This window comes from Ammospiza nelsoni, chromosome 1 (genome assembly GCF_027579445.1).
Source record: "Ammospiza nelsoni isolate bAmmNel1 chromosome 1, bAmmNel1.pri, whole genome shotgun sequence".
Taxonomy (NCBI): Eukaryota; Metazoa; Chordata; class Aves; order Passeriformes; family Passerellidae; genus Ammospiza; species Ammospiza nelsoni.
The window spans coordinates 127581051-127608403 of record NC_080633.1 but is presented as its reverse complement, the minus strand read 5'-3'; the positions used below and the strand labels follow the sequence as shown (position 1 = coordinate 127608403).

The window sequence follows — 27353 nt, the reverse complement described above, 5'->3', positions numbered from 1 at the left end:
TGATTCCTTGAATGTCTGAATCTTTGGCATATCATATGTTTACTGTCTGGCTATAAGGCATAATTCAATAGATGCAATTCCACTGTGACCAGTGAAACCACAGCTGCATTCTCCTCACACAACGCCTAAACACTGTTTGATTCAGCCTCAATTGAGTGATACTGAGATTTCTTGTCTGGTTGATTTCCAATATACTAATGACACTTGTCCTCATGAAGGTTGAGCTTGGGTTTACATCAAATTTCAGTAAATAAAAGTGTGCTATGAATGTAGAAGAATCTTTCTGCAAGCTAAAAAACAAGCAAACCAAAGCTCGAAACCAAGCAGGTTTTCATCTTCAGATGAAGACCAGACATCTTTTTGTCAGAAGAAATCAGGGATAGAACATGCAGCATAACTGAGAATCACATCAAACATGATTAAATGGGTCCCACAAGGAAGCTTCTGATAACATTTAATCATAACAATTACTGACTAGTAATTACTCTGGTTCAAAGAATTATCTTGTTGAATGTTAACATTTATAAATTTTGTAACTGTGCGGATGATATTTTTCTTTCTTGATCATTTTCTAAGCCACTTAATTTTATAAATTAAATTCATTTGATTTTACAGTTGGCTGAAAATCTGAACCATCCTCAACATACACTGGGAAAGGGAAGACATAGTTGTGAAAAATGCAACATCTGTCGTATCACCCTAAGCACATTAACATCTGTGGGGATTTTTTTAAAAAATCATTTTCTATTAAAATGTGGAACTAATTAATTTTCTTCATAAAATATACTTTTGGTGAGGTCTAATTTTCAGAAACACTAATTTTGGAACAACTTCTGGGAAGAAGAATATTTAAACACTTTTTGGCTTATTCCTAGCTTATGCACATATGACATAATCAAAATTACTTCCACTGAAATATCTCCTTACTGCATTGAATATGGTTCTTGAAAAATGTAATCTTAAGCTGCATAAATAGTTCTGCTTGCTGTATTCTCTGCCAGTTTAGATTTAACTTAAATCTAAACTTTCAATGAACCTGGGAGGCTGTAATATAATTTGGAATCTATATGTGTTATAGGAGATAGTATAATGATTTAATATTGTACTACTTAATCTGTTTTTAATCCTGCTTGGTTTCTGACACTTACCACTATGACATATGGGCACACTTTTCCAAGAAAGGTTGTGAAATTAAGACTCAATGATTTTATGCTCTAGTCTTTCAACAATGATCTTTTTTGGTTTTTTGTATTTTATGTATCTGTATAGATATATATCTCACAGAAGCTGAATGTCTGAATCTCTTTGTTCATTGTCATGTGCTCTACCTTCAGTTCTTCAGTTCTGTCTTAGGATCTTCCTGATGAAAAGATCACAAATTCTTTTTTATGATAATTTTTCTCTCTTTCCTGTGGAGGTTGCAGATTACCATTCTGCCTTTCATTAACCTGATATAAGTTTCAAAGTCAACTAAAGATGCAGTACATTTCACCAAATGCCAACCAAGTCTCCATTTTTAATCCTTTTTGAAAGTTTAAATTGGAAGTTTAGATGGCATAAACCACAAGTTTCATACGCTGAAATCACTGAAAATGCTGCAATTTCAGTACACTTGGGCCTACAGGAATTAAAGGGTATCCCCTGGTCCAAAAACCAACTTCCTCACTCTTCCAGACAAATACTTATTTTTACCTTCATCCCAGAGAAATCGACAAAACATCCACTCTAGGCTTCCCATCAATCTTATAACACGAACCAGAACTCATGATCTACAGGCTACATGTTCACATCATCTGTGTGTGTGCTTCTATCACAAATCACCCACTGGTGAGGAGAACTGAAACCTACCTCAGATCTTTTCCTAGGTGATAGGGAGCGATGAAAGCTTCCTCAAGTTTGTCTGTTACAGGAAATGTAAATCTTACTGTGCACTCCCTGTCCTATGATGTCCCATTGGCACCTGGTAAGGACTGAACCATGGTAGGGTTTTGCTTTGTTCAAAAAAACTGATAAAGTGCAGGAACACTCTGTGTCCGCAATCAGTGTTCATGCAGCTAACTTTACTTCCAAACACATGGAGAAATAGAAACAGAACAAATCTGCATGGACAAAATGGCTCATGTTTCAGGATTCATGCTTGACAGCAGAGGATCCTGCTACCAACTTCTGACTCGATAAAACCTCTGACAAGCTAGAGCAGCTGTGTGGACAATGTAATTGTAAGCAAATGAGATTCCTCAACTCAACATATCTGATTTAGCAAAAAACGTTTATAAAAATCCCATCTAGACTACAAAGAATAATTATATTTTAATCAAGAACACTGTCCTTTTCTTCTCCTTTCCTTGCCTAAAAATGGCAAATCTTATTTTGTTTTGCTATGGGTCTTGCATTCAGCATTTGGCCCCAACAATGTGATTTTAGTCAATATTGAAGAAAGATGTCATTGTCCATTGGTACCTAATATAGCAAAGAGCAAAACCTCTATGTGTTGTGAAATCCATTCCCCTGCAGAGCCCAGGGAGGTTGAAGCCTGAAAGCTGCTGAACTTTTTCAGTCAATAAGGGATTAATATCTAGACAAGAGCTTACATATTCTCACACACAGTATTTATGTGCATAGATTTACATGAGCATATATGTAATATCTCTTAAAATATGGGGTTTAATCTCTGTAGGCAGCAATGTTCATTTGTGTCCTATAAATTTTGGCTATATTTATGGTTCTCAACTTGTATTGCAATAATCTGGGCACAAGCACTTTAATGATAGGTGTTCTGGATAAGTGGCAATGTTTACCTTAGTTTTGATACAGACATTAAAAAATTGATACATTTCACTGGAATCACTTCATAATTTTAAAAATTCATATAAGAAATATAAATAAATGAAATTTCTATAAATATCTGTAGTAGTAAACTAAGAGCTTCAATTTCCCACAGCACTATAAAAAAAGTTAACTGCTAGTAAAAACTCCAACACCTTTTCTTCCCATTCTTGAAATTCTATATATACACGCATTAATCTCTAAGTGCCCCCAGACATACCTATAATTCTCAGCATTATAATGAATGTGTAACTGCATACCAGGAAGATGGTCCTGCCAAAATATGTGCAGCCCACAAAAATTGCCTTCATACATGACAAAGAGTGTATTAAAATACATAAATAAAATCTTGCCAAATACTTCCTTCCAATAACTATTAAAATCAGAAAAATGCATAAAAATCTCAGAGTGAAACTATCACATATTCAGTACATATGTGCATACATTTACATATGCACATACAGGTATGTATACTTAAAATAAGGATGAGTTAATTCCACCAAATTGATTATGAAAATTGTTCTACAACTAGGGTTGGAAACAACTAAAAGTCACTAAACAATAAAATGAAATATCATGTATTAGAATTAGCCTGTAGAAAAGACTAGGAAACTTAATAAGATAAAAGTGCCCTGGATAATCTGAAATTATATAGTTTGAGATATAAATCCATTTATGGCTTTATTCATCATATAGAAAGATAAGACCTTTTTTAATAGGAAATATGAGAGCAGCCAAAGCATATAAAGACAATTCTGGTCCCTATTTTCATTATATTCCTCTTGAAATTTTGAAAGAGAGTAATCACATTTTCTTTTTGTAAACATGTGCTAATACAATCTCCTTCATCCCCAGTTGCAGGAGTGAGATTCAAGGTATGATTACAGGGATCAAATCCTTGCCCTGAGTTTACTTCTTGAATGCCACAATCTCTACATGAAAAATGTAGAACTGTGGGTTTCTCTAGAGAGTTCATATAGTGGAAATATGCATTTTTCTTTCCATCAAGTGCTAAAGGAATAACCATACTGGAATTGCAATAATGAGGAGCAGAATTGGGCTGTTCTATGCTTAGCATTGAGCACAAGCTCTGCAGTAATAACAAGATAACTGGATTGAAAAAATCTCTTTTTTAATGTAGCTCTGAAGATTAAAAGTCATTTCAAATATTTAAATTTAGGGAAAATCTGAAAATAAAAATCTTTTGGAGATATTCCTGCACTTAAGTCACTGTAAAGAGAAGACAAATGAAAAGGGATGATGAAAGAGTCTCTGTCCTAAAACCTTGCCTTAGGAGAAGTGGTTTTGCCGCTTTTTTTTTTTTTTTTTTTTTTCCCTAGGACCTGGCAAGAATATTCCCTCCTACTTTGGTTTATCATAATCACAGCTTTTCCTGGAAGACCATGTTATTGTGATGCATTCTTTTGTAAGTCATGAAATCATAAACTGAAGCGGGGAAGCTTTCAGCCTTCAATTACATGTTTGCTAACTCATTGTCATTCTCTTTTTATGGCTGATGTAGAGTTTCTATTGTTGCTCTTAACAAAGATAGGACAAATTTATTCATAGATGAACTACTCAGTCTGTCCATGAGCACTCATGCAGTACAGACATAACAAATTATAGAACAGTAACATATATTAGAAATGGATTGGTAGACAAAGAGATGGGCAGTTTGGATGCAGAAATTTGGTTTTACAAGGAAAGACGGAAGCCACCAAACATATATTTGCAAATATTATACTTAATGGCCACAATTAGACGTTAAGTGTTTAAGACTCATGCCAGTTCAATACAAATTCAAATCATTACACTAATAGTGAAGAGGAATGGTTGTAATTATTTTTTAGTAGCAAGAAGCTGTTCACATGTCTTTGATGTGTCCTTTGGACAATCTAAACATGAATGTATTTCTGGTGATCCAGGAGTCCTGGCACCCACGCTGCTCCCGCATTCCCAGTGAAGTGGCAGGGTAGCTGGCAGGCTCACTCTGTCACTGATTAAGTTGCTACTTTTGTTTGCAAATTTCACTTTGGGCAGTGTCCCTGTGCCCAAAGTGATAACGATCACAGTCATTTCCGATTTGCAGTCCAGGAACACGTACAGGACCTGGCCCTGACGGACCTTCACAGCTCACAAATATGAAGTGACAACTCTTCTGGCATGATTAATGTAGTGAAAACACAGAGCCATGAGTTATAGATGAGACACACCAGTTATTACAAGTCTGAATTTCTTTCAGATCTTACATGGTATCTTAGCATTCATCACTGGTTTTGCTCTCTTGTTCTTCCATCTACAATACTTTTAATTTTACAATAAATCCCAAGTAGGTCATGCATAACAATAAGAATAATGCTTTCTTGCCAAGTAAAACCACAGTCAGAGGGGTGTTTTAGTAATAACTCAGAAGCATTTACAGTGTAATAAAAAATACATTGAATAAACCAACATATAAGAATAATAGGACTATTAAATAAAAGGAAAATATACTAGGCCTTTCAAATATGCTGTAATTCTTCAAAACCAGAGATGACCAGGGCTCAAAATCAAATATAGATATTCTTAAAATTTCAAGTATTCCAAGTCAGGATTCTACTTCAATCTCATTTTTATAATGATAGCCATGTGGTACTGTTCTTCTCCCTCATGGGTAAGGAAAAATATCTGTTCTACTGACTTTGTAGTTGCTGTATATAAAAGCAGACTTTCAAGTCATTAGTTTAACCACATGTGCAGAACATATAGGAATTAGGATAACATTTCCCATGACTACAGCTGTTTGATCTAAAGAAGAATTGACATCAATAATGCTCATATCTATCACACTTTGTAGTATATTAGTAGAGAGCAAAGTGTTCATGAATCCCAAGGAAAGTTTGGCAGCTGTTTCAGTGAGCTGTAGATTGCAATCATGTTAACAGTTATACATTCTGCCCAATAGCTGGCAATAAAGTTTGTGCCCTGTAGTCAAATCTTTACAGCATAGCAAATCCTTCAGTACTGGAAAGAGAGAAAAAATCCTGTCTGGTAGTAAAGAAATGCTGTAACTATGACTCTGGCAAAGTCATATCTGCTGCTCCTGGAGGACCCATGGAAACTGTATTGGTTACTGAACCCCAATGTCACCTGCAAACTCCTGTGCCCAGAGCACAGAAAATCTAAATATAGGCCATAAAAACATTGAAAATTTAATGTTCTGAAACAGGCATTCTCTTTTTAAGGACAGAGGTTTTCCATGCCTGGTATTGATGCTGATAGAAACTGGTTAACTCTGTATCATGCCTGAGGGTTTGATCTGATGGGGGGGCCAAGAGTGCCAAAACCAACTGAGCCATACAAGAGACCTGGGAGCAACAGGGCAGGAAACTCCTGATTCCCCAACACATCCCTGTCTTGTCTGCATCCAATTAATTGCACTCAGGTGACATTGTGTTTTCAATTTCCATTAGGTCAAATAATATGGGCTTAGGACACAGATTTTTTTAGGATGGCACAGTAAGCCTTTTTGAGGGGAAGGGGATGGCACTGGAAGTATGGAATTCTGACATATTAAAGTCAAGGAGGTTTTGTGGAAGGTACCCACAATCTGGCCAGGATTTCATTCCTGAGGCTTTCCTTTTTGACTTTCAGCTCCAGAACAGGTAAAAATGTCTGCCCAAAGCCATAGAAATGTTTTTATTTTATTTTTTATTTTTCTGGCTACAATTCTAATCTGCTCTAAAACCAAAGATTGGAGCTTTTCCTTACTGTAATCCTATTAACATGATATTCAAGATTATTTTCTTGTGAAAAGTATACTGCTGACATTAGTGCAAGTGTGGACGTAGGGATTATTTAACCATTATTATATTTGGACTAAACTTCTAACTGCTAGACATGAAAAGAAAACTAAAACAGAATTGCTTCTGTTCCACTTGAAATAAATTACCATGTTACCACAAATTCCCAGCAGGAAAAGGGAAGGGGAGGTGTAAATTTCTTCACAACATGTAGAATGTTTAATGGATTTCTGTGTGATAACAGTGGAAATAGTGTCACTGCTCTTTTTGTCAGTGTAAAGACAAATAGAAGAAAACAGGACTTCATTTCTTTCTTTGCAAGTGGACTGCGAGGCCACCACAAAGATGTTTTCCTTAGAAGGAAGAATTCAGAAAGGGTGATGTAAAATGAGCTGCAGAGTTCCAGTTGAGAACTGAACTTCCTGAAAGGTCAGGTGTTGGGGGTTTGTTTGAAGCTTATCTTTTTGACTCTTTGCCATTCAAGAGCAGATCTTTCACAGCTGGGAAGAAGCAAGATCTCTGCTTTCATGGCATCCCAAAAAAGGAGATATTCAAGCAGACCTGCAGTCCACTGTTGCACATGAGAGAAGGTCATGGCATAAAAACATCTTCCTCATTGTCATCCCCAAATCTGTGGCAATTGTGAGTAGAGGCTCAGCTGGAACTCTGCAACAGCTTGAGTGATCTGAATGACTTTTCCAAGTAGGACTTCTACTTGCCAAAAAGAAATAGATAAAAAAAATCTCAAAACTCTGCTATAGATGAAAAATCCCTTATCCAAACATGCAGCTGAGTGTTTAGAAAGTGTGATTCTATTTCCTTTCCTTCACACTCTTGCTAACACCTGTGTTAGTCTTTGTTACTGCAAGGTCCCCCTTTGCACAAGATGGTTGCACAGCTTTTCACTGGTGAACAACCTGCCTTGGTGAGTGGAAGCAGATTTTTGCAGAAAGAAATCTCTCTAACTGGACTGCCAAAATTCACAGAAGATATATTTTTCAATATTTAAAAAACGTAAGAGAAAAGTAGACTAACTTTTTAGTCTTGTATGAACTCCCAGACACTCAGTGCAGATCAGGGACTGACTTGGTTACATGTGAATATGATGCATTCATAATCCTGCTTCTATTTATGTTATGCAGAAGGGATGTAGACTCAGGATTACTGGTGGTTGGAACTGACTGTTCCTGAGACAGCTCAAAACAAGGCTTTAATCCATTCCCCACTTTCCTGGTGGTGACAGTATCATCATGTATGTGGCAGTTAACTCTGCAATATCTAAGAAGTAGCTTCTGTTTCCATCCTGCCAGAAAAGATTGTGTTCCACAGATTGGTCCATGAATTTATCAGGTAAAAAGAGGCTCACACTGATAACTCATCCACTGCTAAAATTAAGAGTGTGAGTCCCTGTTTAGCACCTAACTGTAAAGCACATTGAAATACAAGAAGTGGCTAAAAACAAGTGATGTTTGAACTTACAGCTTCCTGGCTTCTGTGAGCTTTCCACAAGGCTGTTAACTTGTCTGTCAAGAAGTCTCTGATACACCTGTAAAATAATAACCTAAAACATGGGCTGTCCCAGTAATTTTCATTGATAAGGCAGCTCTAATTTCTTTTTGAAAATTATGTATTAACACCCCATTTCTGGAGGTAGCACCATGTGAATTATCCAAATCAGAAAGCTGCAGCTATATGTCACACAATTGCTGAAAAAAATAAGTTTTCTATCAGTTGATTTTACTTCAGTGCTGTTTCATATTGGTTAATAAAAAAATATTGTCATAAATGTGGACAGAGCTCTTCCATGTCTGCTTAAAGCATGATGCCAGCCTCATTTGCCCTTTCATTATCAATATGCTTCAGACAAATTATTAGTGACGTGTAAAAGACTGAAATGACCAGTGACAAACATGAATAACAGCTCTAATGGTGGATATGTTTCACTGACATGTTTAAGAATGGCAGAGAGTCTTGGCACACACTGCGCTGTACATCAGCCGAACCAGCTGAAGAATGTTTGAAGCCTTTGCTGCAATGGATCTTCATAATCCCCATCTTTTAGCACATGGCTCACAAAGCCAGTGTGGTAAGAAGGATTTTTAATATAAGCTGGCTTTCTGAGACCTGAAAAGTTAATCAGATTGGTATTTAATTTTATTTCTTTTATGCTTAAAGTCTATTCTACTTGTGCATGAACTGCAAAGCTTTTATTGAAAAGAGTGAGCTGAATGCTAAAAATGGAACATACAGTATATAATTAGTTATGGAAGACTAAGTAGTTGGAGGGATATACTTTAGGAAATAATCCTGAGCTTTCAAGGAAGGAAATAGATGACCACAATAGTTTTATACAATTTATAAATCCTGGGATGCTGTGAATAGTTGCCCTTTGGTAACTCAGCAAAAGGATTGCTTAATAACAAATCATAGAAACATAGAATTTGTTGGGTTTGAAGGGACTTTAAAGACCATCTAGTGTCACTCCTGCTGCCATGGGCAGGGACACCTCCCAGTAGGCCAGGTTGCTCAGAGCTCCATCCATCCTTGGCCTTGAACACTTAGATGGGGCATCCACAGCTTCTCTGGGAAACCTGTCCCAGTGCTTCACCACCCTCACAATAAAGAATTTCTTCCTAATATCCAGTCTAATCCATCCCCTTTTCCAATTTAAAGCCATTCCTTGTTCCATCACTACAGTTTCTGATGAAGAGACCCTCTCCAGCTCCCTTGTAGAGCACCTTCAGGTACTGGAAGGATTTATTATTTAATTATGATAATTTAATAAAAAATTGAGTAAATTTTAATTGCTATAAATAACTTTCCAGAATAGTTTTATGCAAAATAAGATAAACACAAAAAGATGTTTTATTGTCTCTTGAATGATTTAAAATTATTCCGAATTTTTTTATTTAAAAATAAAACAGTATGGTTTCTACTCAGAAAATTGTGTGAGATAAATACATTGAATTTCAAACTGCAGGCCAGCCTTTCTGCTAGAAATAGGTCATTTCACTTGAAAAGGAAGAACTTGTGACAGAATCTCAGAACTGATGATACAACATGACAGCTGAACTTTTTTAATGCTAACTTCCAAAATCAGATTAAAATAAATATTTTTTACTATCCTCCTAATTTTATTTAAAAGTGCATTTGCTTCTCCGATTTAATGAAACTTTAGTACCATTAAAGGACAAGTTAGTTAGCTCATTAAATTAAATTTAAATTCATACAGTTTTTCCAACATAAATAAATAATCACTCAAATACTTTTATCCAGACAAATCTAATGTGATGTTCAGTTAAGAGAACAGAACATTCCGTAATAATCTAAATCCACACAGTGACTAGAAATATTTTTATAAGACAATGCCAACTTAAAGTCAACCTTCTCCTTAGACCTTTTTTGCCTTATTTACACTCTTCCAAGTATTACCAACAGTTACATGTAAATGAGTCCTGAGAGAAATAAAATATTTCTGGTAAGTTTGGTTTTCACAGTTAATGGCATTTTGTCTCTGTTCAATTTCCACTCACTTAACTGCACCCAAGAAGGGCTACAAATAATGTCAAGATGACAATGTCAGTCTATGCATAAACCCAACACTTAAGCGATAGCCAGGCAACTTCACACAGAAATAAATTGATATAATTTATGGCTTCTGTTCTTTGGAGAAGAGGAAGGACTTCTCAGTTTGCAAACATGTATGGACCAATATTATCAAGTGTCTATATGACTGCACTGGTACATTTGTATAATGGTTGAAATTGTGAATGGTTGAAATTGCGAGCATTTGTTATTACATGGTCTGCTCTCACAGAGATCTCAGTACAGGATCAGGCCATAGGAACTGAATTCAGTTAATTATTTCACCAAAATCTCCAAAATCTGATAAATGGAAATGCCTTTGACTGCACTGACCTGTGTGGTATTTTACAAGTGAACCAATTATGACGGGATGTCCTGACCATTAATAATTTTCTAAGTTGTGCAGTAAAACCATAGGAGTCTCTCTTCTTTTTCATTCTTAGCTATCTGCATGAAAGGCCTGATCATGATCTCATTAATGACAGTGAGGTCACCTCAACCTCAAGTTGAGGTTTTGTCCTGGTTTTCTGCCTGTTGGAAATCCGCTCTTTTACAAGGTTGTTAGTAGTTTTTTCTTTGACTTTAGGAATGCACATGAATTATCTCTTCAGAGACCCTCAACTTACTTAAAATCAGCTACTCAAAGGTTTATATTTACTTATAAAATCTTAGCATCTCCTTGGAAAGAATCCTCGTTGCGGCTTAGTTTCCACTGCTGGGTTTTCACTGGATTTATTTCTGCCACTGCAACTCAGTACTAACTTTGTTAGGTTGGGCCACAGAAGTGCTTTGTCACCATGGCTACACAGAATTAAGCACACTGGACACGGTGCTGCAAAGGCTGGACATTCAGCAAAGCCTGAGGCCAATCCAGCCTCAGTTTAAACACGGAGTGTTTCCACAATCTCTGGGATGATTCACAAGCACACACACAATGTGTACTTCATCTGGGGAATGAGGAGCAGAGTGTTCAGAAGGCTGGTGGATCCAACCTCTGGGCTTCATCCCACATATCCCCTTCGTTTCAAAACTCTCTGCAGTGTTTTTAATAGTCCATTGCCTTTCCCCCCTCACATCTTCAGCTTTATTTCCAGTTTCATTATCCACTTTCAAAACAGAAAGTTAAAGTTTAAAGCCTAACTTTGATCTCAGATGTCATAACATAAACAACAGATGCAAATACTTCTTTGGTGACCACTAATCTCTCTGTAAATCTTCTGTTGAATCAGAGCTAAAAATAATGACATTCTGTATGATTTGGCATAATTCAGCTCTTTACTTTTATACTCTGGGAAAACAGAAAAATATTGCTAACTTGAAGGAATTTCTGATTTTAAGAGATCTCATAGATGGTTCATTATATACCTTAGTGCCATGGGAGATATGGAGGAGCAGCTCTTAACTCTGTTTTGCTGCATTTATAAAAGGTAGAATTTTTTTTTTGTCTTTGTTTGTTTTTCTTAGCAAGGAAACAGTGTGAGTCACTCAAATAAATTCCCAGAATTAGCCCTTTCAGTTCACCTCTTTTACAAGCATATTCCTTTAGGTTTACAAGTTGTGGGTACAACTTTACTACTGTGGTTTACTATTTCCTTTACCCTGGGCAGTAGAACAATTCTGCATTAATGGCATTAATACTGTCATTTCACTAATACTTCCCAATAGGCCATGGCAGGAGCTGTTACATGATTAATGATTTTAGAGATGATTGTTGAAATCCTAACTACTGTTAAAGTAGCCAAAAAAATAGAAGTACTTTTCAGCCAAATATTGCCAATTGCACAGAGAACTAACAGTGCCAAACTAAACTGTATACATAACACTGGCTACAGAACATTCACCTTGCCTTCCTATAGATTGTATTTGTCAAGCTACAAAAGGTTCACTGTCTTATTCCTACAAGATACTCCTCTACAGTATAAAAGCTATTCATTATGTCCCAAGATTGAATCTCTTATACAAATAAAGAAGTGTAGGAACATTTTTAAGTCTTTTGGGACAAAAATCTCAAAGATGCCAAAGATTATATCTGTAAAAAGAAGTTTGGAACAAAGATAAACACCTGAATTTCTCATACAAAAAACAGATTAAGGAACATGATTCATGGGCACAAACACAGTAAGCAGTTCAGGTGTGTCTCACTCTGTTTGATATTTCCTCAAGAATTAGCTGACACTTACTCAGTTACAGCAAACTGATTTATCTGGGTTTAATTTTCTTTGGAACACCATCACATGAGAGACTAAAAAATAGGGTTTCTATTCCCTCCTCGGTCTGTGGGATTACAGGCCAACAAATCCTCTTCAAAATAAGACTTTAGTTCACAGAAATATTGGCTAGGGTGGGTCAAGAGTGTTTTCTATTCCTCGATTCTCCATAATGGCTAAAGCAGGACCATTATGCCATGAAGAGCACAAGACTCATAATGCTAAAGAAAAAGTGCTCAAGTGCAACTATGGTCTGACAGCCCATCATTACATCTGTCAGGTCTAAGAACTTGTCTCTTTTCTGAATATTGTTTATCAATTTTGCAGGGATCATTAAATAAATATACAGTTTAACTTCTAATAATTAAGCTGTTAAAGTATGGAAAGGATGGAATTGTACTTCACGGTGACTTTAAGATTTCAGATATGCAATAGGTATGCACAGTTTATGACGACATTGTGAAAACATACTGGCTTGAGGGTTCTCATTTTGGGTGATCACAGCCAAATCCATTGTAAATTAGTAAAATGCTTAAATTTATGTGCCTCCATATCATTTAAATGTCACTATAGGCACCAGATATTTTTCGTCTTTGGCTTAGGCCCATATTGTATTTCTGTACTTAATTCCCACTGATTTCTTATTTGAAAAGTAGAAAAATGTTCAGACAATTGCTCTACAAATTTTCTGCATAAACAAACCTTTGCCTTGAAATGTTTTGATTCCAGGAGTTGTCACACCCCACAGGCACAACAGTTGCACTGCATTCAACTCTGACAGGACTCTTCCAAAGAAATCAGAATAGTTAGCTATACACACACACTGGACATCCAGCCCGTGATGTTTTTTAGAGACAGAACCAGTTATCCTTACAAAAATTAAGGATTTACTGGACTTGGACCCCATAAGATTTCTTTGAAACTGTTTACCTATTATGTGGATGTCTACACACAACAACCCTAAAATGCTCATCAAAACCATTCCATTTGGTGATGTGGACATGTTTAATATTACAAGATATTCAAAGGCTATGTTTGAGAAAATATTTTTTCAGATGAAAGTGGCATTGAAAGAAATAGCAGGACATAGCCAATAAAAACAGGTTTCAAATGAACTGCTTTTTATCAATCATCACTTAAATGAAATAGAGCTTCTGGGATTCTTTTTTCCCAAATAATGTGGTCTTTGATATTATGTCCACTTGAAAGTACTATTATCAGTTTGTGACTACCTACATGGGTTATGACTGTGGAAGCAAAACTGATGAGAGTTTACCTTTCACATGCAACACATTATATTTTTTTCCCAGAGAATCCATTTAGTTCTTTCTAATGGTTCCTGTTCATTGTGTAACAGGAGATTTGTTTCCTGTGATTCAGATAAGGAACAAGGGATATAGGAAAATCAAACTATTGCATTTCAAGAATGCAATTAAAGACCTCACCTTCAGCTTGATTACCTCTGAATATGCTCATCTAGGCTTTAATGCATGGCTGTTAGGATTTGGTGATAGAGGACCACATCCTCAAGTATTATATAGCACCACAAATCTCTGTGAATTTGCTGTCAAGGACCAGGGGAATTATTAATAAGTTGGGGATCTCCATGTTTCAAAAGAACCCAAAAATATATAATCAGCTTCTTCTAAAACATACATAGTTTTCATAGATGAGGTAATTTATAAATGTCAGTAATCACCTGGCATCAAAGCAACTGTAGAAATTTTCATTCATCTCTCCACTCCCTTTAATTTTCCCCTTTCCCTTCCCCTCCTCTTATTCTTTTCTGGCTTTCTCCTTCCCTTCATTATATTAGATAGGACTGGACATTTCTTCTGTCTTTCATCCCAAGTGAAAAGGAACTCTCAGGACTATCATCTTCTTCCAGCTATCAGAGCAGTAAGTAAACATATTAATTGGTCTCTTTCTTTAGTGCAAGCACAATTTGAAAAATCAAAAGGCACTGGCAAAATATTTATTAGTCTACAGAAAAAAAATATTGAAAATTCAATGCTGGCACAATCATATCAGATACCTCAAACTGACAACAACTGAATTGTTGCAAGAATAACTCAGAAACTGAAATGTGTCATTAATTCCCTGTGTCTTTACTGTCTTCATATTTAACATCAAAGTTTTATTTACTGGCTTCATTATCTGTTTTTTATTGTGGAATTTATAATATTCATCTTATGAGCTTATTCATTCCTTTTCTTTCTTTTATGAAGACATGATCCCAAATACACTAAATTTCTGACTTCACTTACCAAAATTTCAAGTTTTCTAGAAGTTTAAAGGATATCGGTTGCTGTACAGTGATAGTACTTAGCCTTTTAGCCAGTACTTAGCTGGTAGTTAGCTTCTTAGGGGATTCAGGAGCATTTACAGCCCTGCCCTTCAGGCTGTGACTGCAAATATACCTTCCTGGTTTTAGCTACAGGAGGATTTAGAGAGCTCAAACACTTAAATGAATTGGCTGACTTTGGCTTGAGGTAGTGTGGTTCAACTCAAGACAGTCAAGATATCTTCAACAGCTAATTATTTGAAAGAGGTGGTAGGCATTGATAAGTTGTTTCTCCTCTGCTGTTGGCTGCCAAGACATTTTGTTAACAAGTGATGATGAAATTTTACAGGTTTATGGAGATTTGCCCGAAAAATACACCCACCCTCATTGATTCCAGTTCTATTTTGCAATTTCTCTGAATAAACTAGTCCTGCATAGTTTGCATTCCCTTATTTACATCACAGAATTTTCTTTCCTTCTCACACTTTTTTTACAGCTTTCCTTTTCTCTGTGGCCATCTGACTATGTATCTTATGTCTACATGTTTGAGCAAAATCATTCAGCACAATCTTTTAGCACATCATTATCTTTTTACATAGAAATCTCTTAGCCCTGTTTTAGCAAAACACTAACTTATTTCCTTCAAAAGCAGTTTACATTAATGCTGTGAAATTGAGACAGATTGTATTTAATGGAAGAATGACTTTAAGTTGAGAAGCTTTTATTGAAATGCAGAGTCACAGAGTAGATAGTATTTACTGTATGTGCCTCCTGGGGTGATTTGGATTAGGTGTTTTCTAACTGAATTAACTAGCTAACAAAAGAACTATTTTCTCATTTGTGAATACAGCTCTACTGTGCAAATACCATGACTGCCAGTTGAAATTACATAGTTAACTTCCATAGGTCACATGCACAATTTTTACTGATGTTGGAGGGAACACTATATTTGTATGGAAAAAGGCTAGTGCGTGGTGCTTAAAGAGAGAGTGGGAAGAAATAAAATATTCAAATACAACATGAGAATGAAGCTACAGGCCTGATTCTGCTTTCATTTCAATCATTTGGATTGTATGATTGCATTCCAGCTTACTTCACAAGCAGTTAAGTTACAGAGAATTTTTCAAGATCAAGAGCAGTAGTTTATTTAAGAGGGAAAAATATGACCTTTGAAAGCAAGCAACTGACAAAGAAGAAACTTTTTAAATACATGTGTTAGATGAGCAATGTGATGATTGACTCTCACAATTAACAGACAAATATCATGTATATAGGTTAAGAAAAGTTTTATAGATTTACAGTTATGTTTTACCTCTTTGCATTGTTATCAAGGGACAGCTGGGCTGGGATGTTTGGGATGGTTGGCTTGTCACTGTGGCAACAGCTGACCTCCAAGCAGGATTTGAGGAAGTGATCTTCACCACTGGACAGAACTTTGGGAGGGGTTAAAGGGTTAAAAGGCAAAACCTCCACTTTGTGGGTGAGCACATGGTGGGGAAAATCCTTTGCTCCCAGCACTGCAACATTTTCTCTATTCTAACTTCTGTTGTATTTTTGATAAGATTTAATAAACCTCTCTAAAATTATAAAAAGTGAGTAACCATTTCTCACATATATGACTTCAATGTCTCTGTTTCCATTGAAAGTTCAGATCTCATCTTCAACCATCTACCCAGCTGGAGATAGTGAAGTTGATTAGTGATGAATAAGGATCTACACCTTTAACAACAGTTCATATTCATAAGTTTTTAGCCAATTGCACTATGGACAACCTCCTCTGGGCAGTCTGTGCAAACACTCCCAGATCAGTCCCTGTAGAGTCTTGATGGGATGTGGTGGTGTAAGTGTAAACTAGTTCAATATTTAGCAGTTTTAAAAAGCAATGATTTTTCCTAAGAGCAATGAAGTATTTATTTTGGTTAAAATGTGTTGCAAGCCGTGCTCTGTGAAACTGCTCTGGTTCAGCAAAATGGCTTCCATCTTCTGTTAGACTAACAACATCCACTGCGGTAATCTGAGAACAATTTTATGAAACAAGTTGACATTTTAGTAACATTTTCTATTGCTTCATTACCTTGGGAAATAAGTTTGTGGGTTAAAGGAGAAGGTAAATAAGAAACGTAATGAGATACTGTACATAAACACTAGCACTAATATTTTCTTAAGACATTAAAAATGACAAAAGCAGAAAGACATAAATGACTATACAGATTTATGCCAAAGGTTTATCTTCTTCAGAATCATGTTTCTGACAACGATCAATAATGAAGCCCAGGGCAGTATATTCTCCAAGATACCTTCAGCTTAGGAACTTTGTGAAGGAAATTCTTATGCAGACAATTGTACTTTATAGTCACTTCTGGACTCTATCTTCATGCATTTATCTAATATAATTTAAAAAAAAAATTTCTATTTTGGGTCTCCACAACATCCTGTCGCAAAGTTCCATAACTTTATTATGCATCATGAGAAAAAGTACTCTTCTTTTTGTTTGTTTGTCCCTAAGGGAACCAGGGACAAATGAAAAGGAACTGTATTTACCCAGTAACCAGTAACACTAGGAGATATTTGCAGAGCTGCACAAGAGCGTGCTGATTATAACCAGGGCTCTGCAGGCAGGAGAGCAAGGGGCAATCATAGCACAGTCCAAAGACTGAGCTGAAATTCTGCAGCAGGAGAAAGCAGAGAAGTCCTTACTCGTAGTGTGTCATTGGAGTTTGTCATTTTGTCAATGCTCCTTTGAGTCCTGGATATCTGTGTGCCACAAACCAATGCCAGATGTTTATCTGCACATATGTAGTGTGAAATGCAAGTGACTGGAAATAAGGTTTTATCTCCTGCACATTCCACTGAACAGCCCCAGCCTGCTATAGAAATACATGAACAGGAAATTGTATGGATCCCAAGGGCAGCCCTGAGCACAGCCTGTGGTGTGGCGGGCCGCATGTTTTAATTTTCTGTGGTTTGTCCTTTTCAAAGTGGTCTTGTAATGAGCTGAAAATATCCATGTTTACATGGCAAACATGCATATAAGTCTGCTGGTAGTGAATTCCCACTTTGCAGAGTGTGACTTGCTTCATAGACAGTTATAGCCCCTGACACCCTCACCCTTGTCCCTTTCTAGAGACAGAAAGAAAAAACCCAACACTTCTCAGCTTATTCCCACATTTCTTCTGTTTATCAAATACAAAGCAAATGTACTGTACTTTTTCAATGCACAAATGACTAAAATGTCACACTACAAAACTGTTAACCACAGACTTTGAAAATTATTATTGCTTAACTGGAAAGTATTCTGTGTTTTTCGACAGAAAGTATGGCTTCACAGCTAAGGGCTTCACAACTAAGGGCTGAAGGCAATGGCAGCACCTTTCAAATATAAGCTATAACCTCTAAACACTATTTTTCTTTGAAAGTAAATGGTGTTTGCTAAATTACCTAGTGAGGCTTGGGCTGAGATTCTTGAGGCTTTTCTCAGGCTTGGGAAGGAGGACTATGATATGTGGTACGAGGTGAAAAATACTGGCTTTGCAGGTTTTGGCTGCATGTCAAGCTTCCAGTAAATAATAGATATGGGTACTGCTATTAATTGCTTGTGCAAGGAAGTTTCCAATGAATGGCTACTGCTTTGAGCAATTTTAGGAAACTGAGCACCTGGAAAGCACGAAATAGTTATGTAAATAAGTGCAGCTGAAGATCTTTGATATCTAGCAATATGCATTAGCCAGTTGCATTTTGTCATTCTTTTATTTTTTACAGTATTTCAAAGAGTTCAGACCACCTTTGGATTCCAGTGTCTTACCTTAAATTAAAAAAAATATTACCAGGGACTTCCTGAACAAAATAGTTAGTTGTGGTAAAAAGGAGAAGAAAGTAACAAACAAAGGTGTTTACATAGTGTTGGTATCACATCTGTCTTTACTTATTAATGTTTTATGAACTAGAATATAATAATGACAGCAACATTTCTCATAAATTGCTTGTCAAATCATAGTGAGTTCTTCTTGACAGCAGAAAGGAATCCAGAGAAATATATGGAAGAAACTGAAGTACACTAAATTGCAATGTATTATTCCCCAAGAAAGTAAGAAATTATAAAAGCTACTTAAAAGAATTTTTTTACTCCTTATTCTATTAGTCTCTATAGTCTTTAAATAGATTATTATTATGCTATGTATCTATGTATAGATAGATACCAAAACTTGTTCAGTGACAATGCTTACTGAATTAATTATTATGCATGAAAGTGAAGAGAAAATTTTCATGTCACCTAATTCAAAAAGGAAATTCGCTAGTGCAGCTAAGCAAATACAAAGTCCAATGAAAGACAAAACTTAATTAAAATATACCAAAAAATGCCAACATGCTGGTGTGAAGAAAAAAAAGAGAAGGTTTATTCCTCTCACATTTAAGGAGAAATTTTTTACTTAACCTAGACCAATTAATAGCAGCTAATCAAACACAAAAGACACCCTCAGCAAAGTGAAGGTATTGTTATTTCAGCTGGAGCGTAGTGAGGGTAATTTTTTTGTTAGAAAGGTTAGTCTGAAGATGAGGTTTCAAAATCTGGACTTCAAAGAAGACTTCAAGGGGCGAATGGTGCAAAGTTGACTTCCATCACCAATGCAGTCAATATTCAATGGACATACTCCTGAAAGGCCCCTCTGATGAGAAGTTCTCAGGGTTTTCCAACAGAGGCCTCCAACTGACATTGCTCCAGGTTATGTCTCCTGCTTAAAAAATTGTGCCATGATTACCACCTTCCTGAAGCATGTTGGCTAGCCACAGGGAAGAAGCACCAACCAGTACAGCCTCACAGAACACAGTTTACTGTCCTTTCTTTTCAATTCACTTATGTATTCAACAAGCTCCTATAAATATGTTATCTATTTTGAACACAATGACTTTATTTAAATGTCACCTTAAGCTGACTTAAACTAAGTATTATTTTAAGGTAACTGGATAACAGAAATCTCTTTAGGTGGTATGGAAAAATGTATAAATGTAGGAAGTGGGACATCTTTTAACTTCCCTACCTCTGCAGTTTTTCTTCTAATGTATTTGAAGAATAATAAATGGCCTCTCAGCTTCAGTTTCAAGTTTTTAGCATGCAGTAGGATATTGGTAAATGTGTGTGAACATTAAGGCCAAAAGGGGCACATGGCATATGTGACGGGCTCAAAGAGCACAAATCTAGCTATTATTCAGACCACCTGCCTTAGGCAGAGCACACTGGTGTCTGTAAAGGCTGACTCACAGTATTGCTGATCTGCCCTCCTTTCTTCACTGCTTATGTGAATTTCCTATACTCCTCAAATATCCAATCAGCTCAAGTGCCTGGAGCTGAACAGTAAACAGAGTATGGCTCCCTTTCCTATTCTCTATGCCCCACCAAATAACAACAGAGTTGAGGTAATAATTGAGTTGGTAATATTGAACTGGCAATAACAGTTGCAGCTTATTTCTGGCTTGCTTTGCTAGCCCCTTTCTAATTTTAAATAGACATGATTTTAACTAGCTTCTAATTGAAGCTGTTAGAAAATGTGATCCTGCAGTGTTAACTTGGACGTGGGGCTGCCCATGTCAATAGCAATCACTGCATGACACTCAGATCCTTGAAAGGAAGCTGAAAAATAGCATGTGATTTTCTGAGATCAACAGGCATAGTGGTAACGTTCATTTTATACTGCCAAGCTGAATAGACACAGTACAAATTAGAAACTCCTGTGGTCTGGATCTTACTGTGCCACTATCTTCATTTGCCATGCCCGTGCTCTAGTTTTCTTTGCAAAAAAAAAAAAAAAAGGGATTATCTCACATTTACTTGTGAATAAAAAAAATCCTGAGCTTTAAGTGTTCTCAGTAGGGTGGGGGGTTTTTTATTTAGCTCTCTTAATAAAACATTTCTAACAACCAAGGACAATGAAGTAAGCATCTAGTAGAACAAGTCTGTAAAAATAATCATTGTTACAGAACAAGCTCTCAAAAACTCAATAGATCTAGAAAACAAAAAAAGACTTATAAATGAGTCATCAGTTCTCATAAAAAGCTCAAAATACAGCTGTGGTCATTCATAAAAATGTTCTAAAACCAATGGGGTGTGTTTCAAAGCAATAACAATTTTCTAACTAGTGAAGGCTGGCAAGATCAACTTTAACTCACTTTTTATTTCAGATCTTTCAGTGCCCTTCTTCCTGTATTTTCTAAAACATTTAGATTTAGTCTATTAATAGCACAAATTAGAAAACAAAATTAATCAGAAGATGTGCCAATGGTCCAGAGACACTTAGGTGTTACAGCCATGAAAGAAGCAGAGGTGCTCAAAGGAGCTATATCTCTGCTTTCTGTACAGAAAATTATTTTTATTTCCTTACTCAGAGGGGAACAATTTAATATCTAAATTACAGACCTTGTGAGCTGACAGTCCAGGTTCTTTTTTGGAAAGTTAAAGCAAATTGAATTGCTTTAAAAAAGTTTCAGTCAAACTCTACTGTACTATTTAAATTAAAATGTATTCAAACTGCCTCATGTTTATTTAGAGCCAAATGGATCTCCTAGGTCTATTCCTATGATGCCTTATCAAGGCTGACCAAGAACAGAGGCCAGACAGAGTTAAAGAATAAAGCAGGTATTTATTACAAGGCCTCAACGGATCCACCTTGGGCAGCACAAGAGCTCAGCCAGGGCTACACCCAAGATGAACCCAAAATGGTCACAAAATGGACAACCGGCCACAGGGTCTCACATTCTTATAAGTTCTGGTCCATTAGCATATTGGAGTAATTGTCCAGTTATAGCTTTAGGTTATGAAGTCTCATCCTTCTTGTTTTTCTCTCTTCAGTCCACTGCTGTTTATGCTCTTGGGCCTGAAATTTGGATCATTTGTCCTTGGTCCCCTGTTAGAGAAGGATTTGTTTCATCTACCTACTCTGTGAAGAGAGCTCACTATCCCCCAATATGAAGCTCAGAACTACACACTAAAGCAGTGCAGAATCTGAAAAATATAAAAGCTAAAAACTGAGGCATCACCTATGCAATCACTTTATCCCTTTCTAATTATGGCTGTATTATTTTCTTATCGCTCATTCTGGAATTTATTTACCCATGCAACATCATTCAGAAGCAAAAAAAAAAAAAAATGTAATTATTCTCATTCTCAAGAGGAGAAACCTGAATCATGATGTCTGAAGTTCATACAGGACCCTATCTGACTCATCACATGCAGCTCAGAGAGGTCCATCCTGCAGAGATGACAGCAGTAAATTAATGGTTCCATAGTGATGAGAGTGCACTAATAATGTGCCAATACAAATATGACTTCTCAACAGAAAATATGGAATATTAACACAACACCTGGCAGGGAAATCTGACTCTTGCACTGAGTTCATTAAATGTATTTTTTCAACACATTTCAGTTTTATTAAAAAATATATTCTGGATGCATTGCTTGCTCTGTTTACAAAGAAAATATCAGAGGATCAAAGCACTGGATTCCAGACTCTCTGATGGCAAATCTTATCTCACATTCTGCCAAGCGTTCAAACTACCTGGACAGCTACAACTAAGTGTTTTCAAAAGAGTATTCACTTTAAAATAGGAGAAAACATGGACATGCAGAAAGTGAGTACCCAAGGGACTGTCATAGCTTAATACTACAAATATGCTGCAGAGAGCTGGATAGTCAGAAGCAAAAAAGAGGTGACAAACCAAGACATTTCTAATCCCCAGAGGAGGCCACTATGCTCGGGAGAGTTTTGCTTCTCACTTCCACAGTGTACTGGAACTCCTGGAGTGTTGAAACACCTTGAGGTAGACACAGAGGGGCTCCTGAACTTGGTAAGTCAATGCAGTTAAGAAAATTTTAACAATGTTTCTGTAACATTTTAGATGTTGAAACAATATCAACATTAAGACAATGATACACAAAATAGCTTTCATTTTCATTTGATACTAGTTTCATAATTTACACACTAGTTTTGGATAAATTTGTATGAAAACTTAGATTTAAAATTTAATCTAATTTATGTAATTATGCTCTTTATTTTTAATGTAAAAATTATTTTACAGACCTATTTTACATGATCTATTGTGCTAAAATAATATGTTCAGTAATATTTATCTCTTAAAAAGTCGTCAATTTGAGCATTTAAAAATGCACATATTAGCTGCTGACACTGAGAATAAAACATGATTAACTGAAAAAATCAAGACCTTCTAAAAGCATTTAAATGAAACATGGAATAACAAGGTTTTGTTATTAAATTATAATATTTCTGAAGCACAGCAAATGTGAAACATATATAAGAATATAGAGAAGAATGTTAATACTTAGAGCCACCAGCGAAGTCTGCATTTGGACCCTTGGAAACTTTGAATGTGCCCCAACTTTACTCTCTCAGCGCCTGAGGAAGGCAGAGCACTCTCTCCTATTGAGACACGGGGGCTCAGTGCTTCAGGCAGAGGTGCAGGGCAGCATTTCCAGCAGCAGCACCCATGCATGGCAGGCTGAACCTGTCAGAGTTTGCTCAGACAAACTTCCCAACCTGTGCTCATGGGGCTGGTCTGAGGGCAGATTGGTACATAGAAATCTGGGGAGGAGTTCATCAAGCAGTGAGCTACCCAGGAATCTGAGCAGGGGCTGACTGCACAATGATGATGAAAAGCAGCAGACCTGTCCCAAGGCCCTGGACATGGATGCTCATTTAGCATGCAACCCTGAGCTGACAGGATTGGCTGATTCACAAAGGAGACTGGACTCTTGTCTCAGAGCAGAAGGAAGATCCTTCCCCTTGCTACCAATGGGCTCCTAAGGAACAGATATGATGTCCTGGGGCTGGAAGGAGAAAACTCTATGTATGGTGATTAAGACCAAGAAAAGAACAATGGTACAAAGTTGGTTGAATCAATCATCCATGTTGGAACAATGCCACAAATCACACCTCAGAAAGATGTTGAAGGTGTAGGGAGCACATGCTGTCCTATTTCCAGTTGAGGGATAGCGTAGAACATATTTGAGAATTGTAGAAATCTTCACTGAAAAAAACCTCTCTGAAGATGAAAGTAAGTGATACAAAGTTCTGCTTCCTGCGGAACTGACCTCGAGTGGTGGAGACAGATCACTGCAGAGGCTGGCAAAAGGAACAGGGGCCACCAACCCACAGGAGGTCCAGAACATACAGAGAAAGTCTGTCTGTAATGGCATGAGTTGGCATGTGCCACACAATCCTTTCAAGTAACAATCCATCCAAATGAGAACAAAATTGTTGGGCCACATTACAGATACTTGAAGGTACTATAAATGCTGAATTTCTGCTACTGTGGTAGGGAAACAATGGGAAGGGAAAGCATTCTGACCCTCCATTTTCCATGCATATTCAGCAATTGCTAGGGTCAAATCCCTACAATCATTCTACTCTCACTGGAACGTAAATAAAGAATATCACACTCTCTCTGCCCTGCTTCATCTCATAAATAATGCATCTGGTCCCCTAAAGACGCACATAGAAAAAACACAATTCATTTCAAGAAAAGCAAAATGTACATCCCAGCTAGTCCAGCTGAGTGGTAAGCCAGAGTATCCCATCCTGCAGAGTAGGATCATTACATTGCTATTACCAAAGTGAGGGACAGTCTGAGGATGGGTGTGAGATGCATGGAGATAAACAAGAAGTTCTTGCTCTCTGCACCTCTCCTAAGGAGAGTTCCAGGCAAAAAAACCCTAAAGCATAAATAAGGATCCCAGTATCCTGAAAATCCCCCCCTCTTCCTTTGTGTGAAAGAGACAAAGTATCCTCCCAGCAGGGCTATCTTGGGATCAGGGAGTTGGGGTTTCCCACCCAGATACCTCTGTCTGACATTCAAGCCAGTTGCCAAGATCAGGCATTGAGCAGATGACTGGCTCCAGGCAACACCATCTCTCATTCTGTACACATCCAAAAGGCTCTTTTGGTTCCACTGGCAATTCTGTCTATGTACATAGATAAGGTCAGTCCTAAAAGCAATGAATAGCCAGGCACTCAAGGCTCTCTGAATCCCTTTGGCTTTCACTTTAGGTGCATCCAGATGACATAGCAACTTTTCAAGTAGTTGCCAAAGGGTGACTGGCTAACATGCTAATAGCCATCTTAAAGTGGTCTTTACTTCTTTCCATGGTGAAATGCCACCAAAAAAAAGGTGTACTGACAAGAATAAAAATGCAAATTGTTTACTTTTCAGTCCATGCTTGCCATTTTGCATATTCTTTCATTCTAGCAATTAAAAGTCTGTGTTGCCTCTATGTAGTCATTGGGCTGAGTGGAAAGGTAAACACTGGAAGTCTATTCTTCTGGTAGTTGACAGCTTCTCTCCTTGGAGAATAAAAAATTGTCTATTTTTAATCTTGTCAAAAAACAATAGAGGTTGCATTAGTCACAGAGAATATGGAAATCTGCCAGGAAAAGAATATTAGCTGTACCTCTATAGAAACCTAATAAAAATGTCTATTGGACTTTTGGAAATGACCCTTAACTACCAGCCAAAGCATAATGAAATTGGCAAAACACAAAAAGCAAAGTCTCACTTTGCTTTTCAGCTTTCAAGTGACCCACAAACCTCATTAAAAGGGATCAGCAGTGGCAAATGTAGACTCTGCCAAAATTCTTTGGCAACATGTCCCAAAAAACTGAAAGAGAACAGGTTTACATAGAAGCAACAAGCTTGCCTGTAAGGTTAGCTGCTGTCAACATCTCTCACACCACAGAGAAAAAAATCCCCTTTGACTTGTTTTCTTAATGAGTTAGCCTGTTGAATTTATTTCATCCACAGTCCACAGGAGCAGATAGGGCTGCTCTTTACTCAGATAAAATCCAGATGAAGTTAAGGAAGGGGGTTGCTGCCTGAAAAAGGAGGACAGCAGGACAGCAGAAGGGAGGACAGCACTGGACTTTCTGGAGTAACTGTTTTATGTTAATAGTAAGGAAGTATAATTTTTTCTCAAGAACAGGGTTATAGAGCATTCAGTATTTTACTGTGCACATTCATGCTCTTAAACTAGGATGGATGTTGCACTGAATTAAAGAAAATCAAACTAATAATTATGGAACTCAGTTCTCCCTCCCTGCTAGCTGTTCATGTCTATGAGAAGGCAGAATCAAGTTTCACCTTTGATTATCATCTAGAAAATATGGTCCAGATCAAGCGCCGACTATGAGTTTATAGATGACCTATTTATGTTATGAAAGTGGTCTGGCTAGCTGTTCCTCTCAAATCTTAAAATCTGTTAGCTCTTGAAAAATTCAGTGCTCTACTGTCAAGTTATGAGTAGAAAAAATCCTCCCTTTTTCTTTACAGAAAAATCACAAATATTACCATGTGCAATTGGCCTCACATGCCCTTTCATGTAAAAAAGAAGAGAGCAATATGCATGCTTAGCCGTACTGAGGCAATCGGGTGGACAAGAATAGTTGGAATTGTGAGGTTTTTGACGAGTCTGCAGAGTTGACTCATCTTTAGACAGTCCTGAGGCTTCCATTTTGCTATTGAAGCTCACAGGAATACTACCAAGACTATGGTTTTCAACACTAAACCATCAGATTATAACAAAGCAACCTGTTTTTCCCTGAAACTCCATGTCTGTAGAGATCTTTATTCAATGTGTGTCTTGCTCTGTTTGCGGACTGTAATTTTAATGAGCCACATGCAGAGCTCTTCTAAGAGCCAGCTTTGCAAAGAGAAATGTCACACTGAGACATTCCTTGTTTGGCACTGTTTTATAACTTTGCGGACAAGTCTACCCTTGATTTCACTCCATACATTTTTGTCTTCCTACAACACAGAGCTGGTAAGTTGTACCCCCCTGCCCACCCCCCCCAAAATTCAACTTCACTATTGTTCATTCTCACTCACCCTCCCTGTTTTCCTTCACGCTGAGGCAGGAAAACAGCCTGAAAAATCTGTCAATCTACACAATTCAAAGGCAACAGTGGAGTTTGAATGATTTTGTCCTTGCTTAAGACTGAAGTTACAAAACACAAAATATTTAGTTAGAAAATTAAATTTGAGGTGAGCCAAAAGGTAATGGAATGGTCTTTCTAAGGAAAAATAATAAAAAGTCCAACAAACCAGTGCTCTTAGACATTGACTACTGTAGAGACAAAAGAGGGATGCTATGCACCTTCATAGTTTCACTGCTTGTGTTTTTCTTTAGATATTTTATGGTCATACATAGCTGAATATGGGGTAATATGGTGTTGAAAAATAATTGTGACACACAAAGTACCTTTCTGCCTCTGTATTTCACAGCTAGCAAAATCCATCTCTCCACATGACTAAAAGCAGCAGGACTGGGGACAAGAGACCAGGATGGGCCCAGAAGGAGGAGAAGCTGACCTGGGTCAGTGTGTGTGCTGTGGCTTGGGTGGCTAATCCAGCACACTGGGGAGTTCAGACACTGGCTGTGCCTCCCAGACCCAGCTTCTCGGTGGTCTTCTCAGGGTGCAATAAATCCACACGGCATTTCTGTGCTGTGCAGAACATAAAGACAGAAAAGATTAAGAGTCATGTTCTCATTACAGAGGAGGTCTTTGTGGAAACCTTAAGATGTGACCAAAGCACAGGGATAAAATCATCTGCTCACGAGCATTACACGCCTAATTAAAAAAAGAAAAAGAAGACAGCATACAATTGATTTCA

General features: G+C 37.1%; 1 protein-coding gene across 1 annotated transcript in view; it reads right to left on the bottom strand.

Moving 5' to 3' along the window:
- Positions 1-27353, bottom strand: part of ANGPT1 (angiopoietin 1) — a 151529-nt gene that overhangs the window by 88698 nt on the left and 35478 nt on the right. The gene's annotated exons all lie outside the window — the stretch shown is intronic.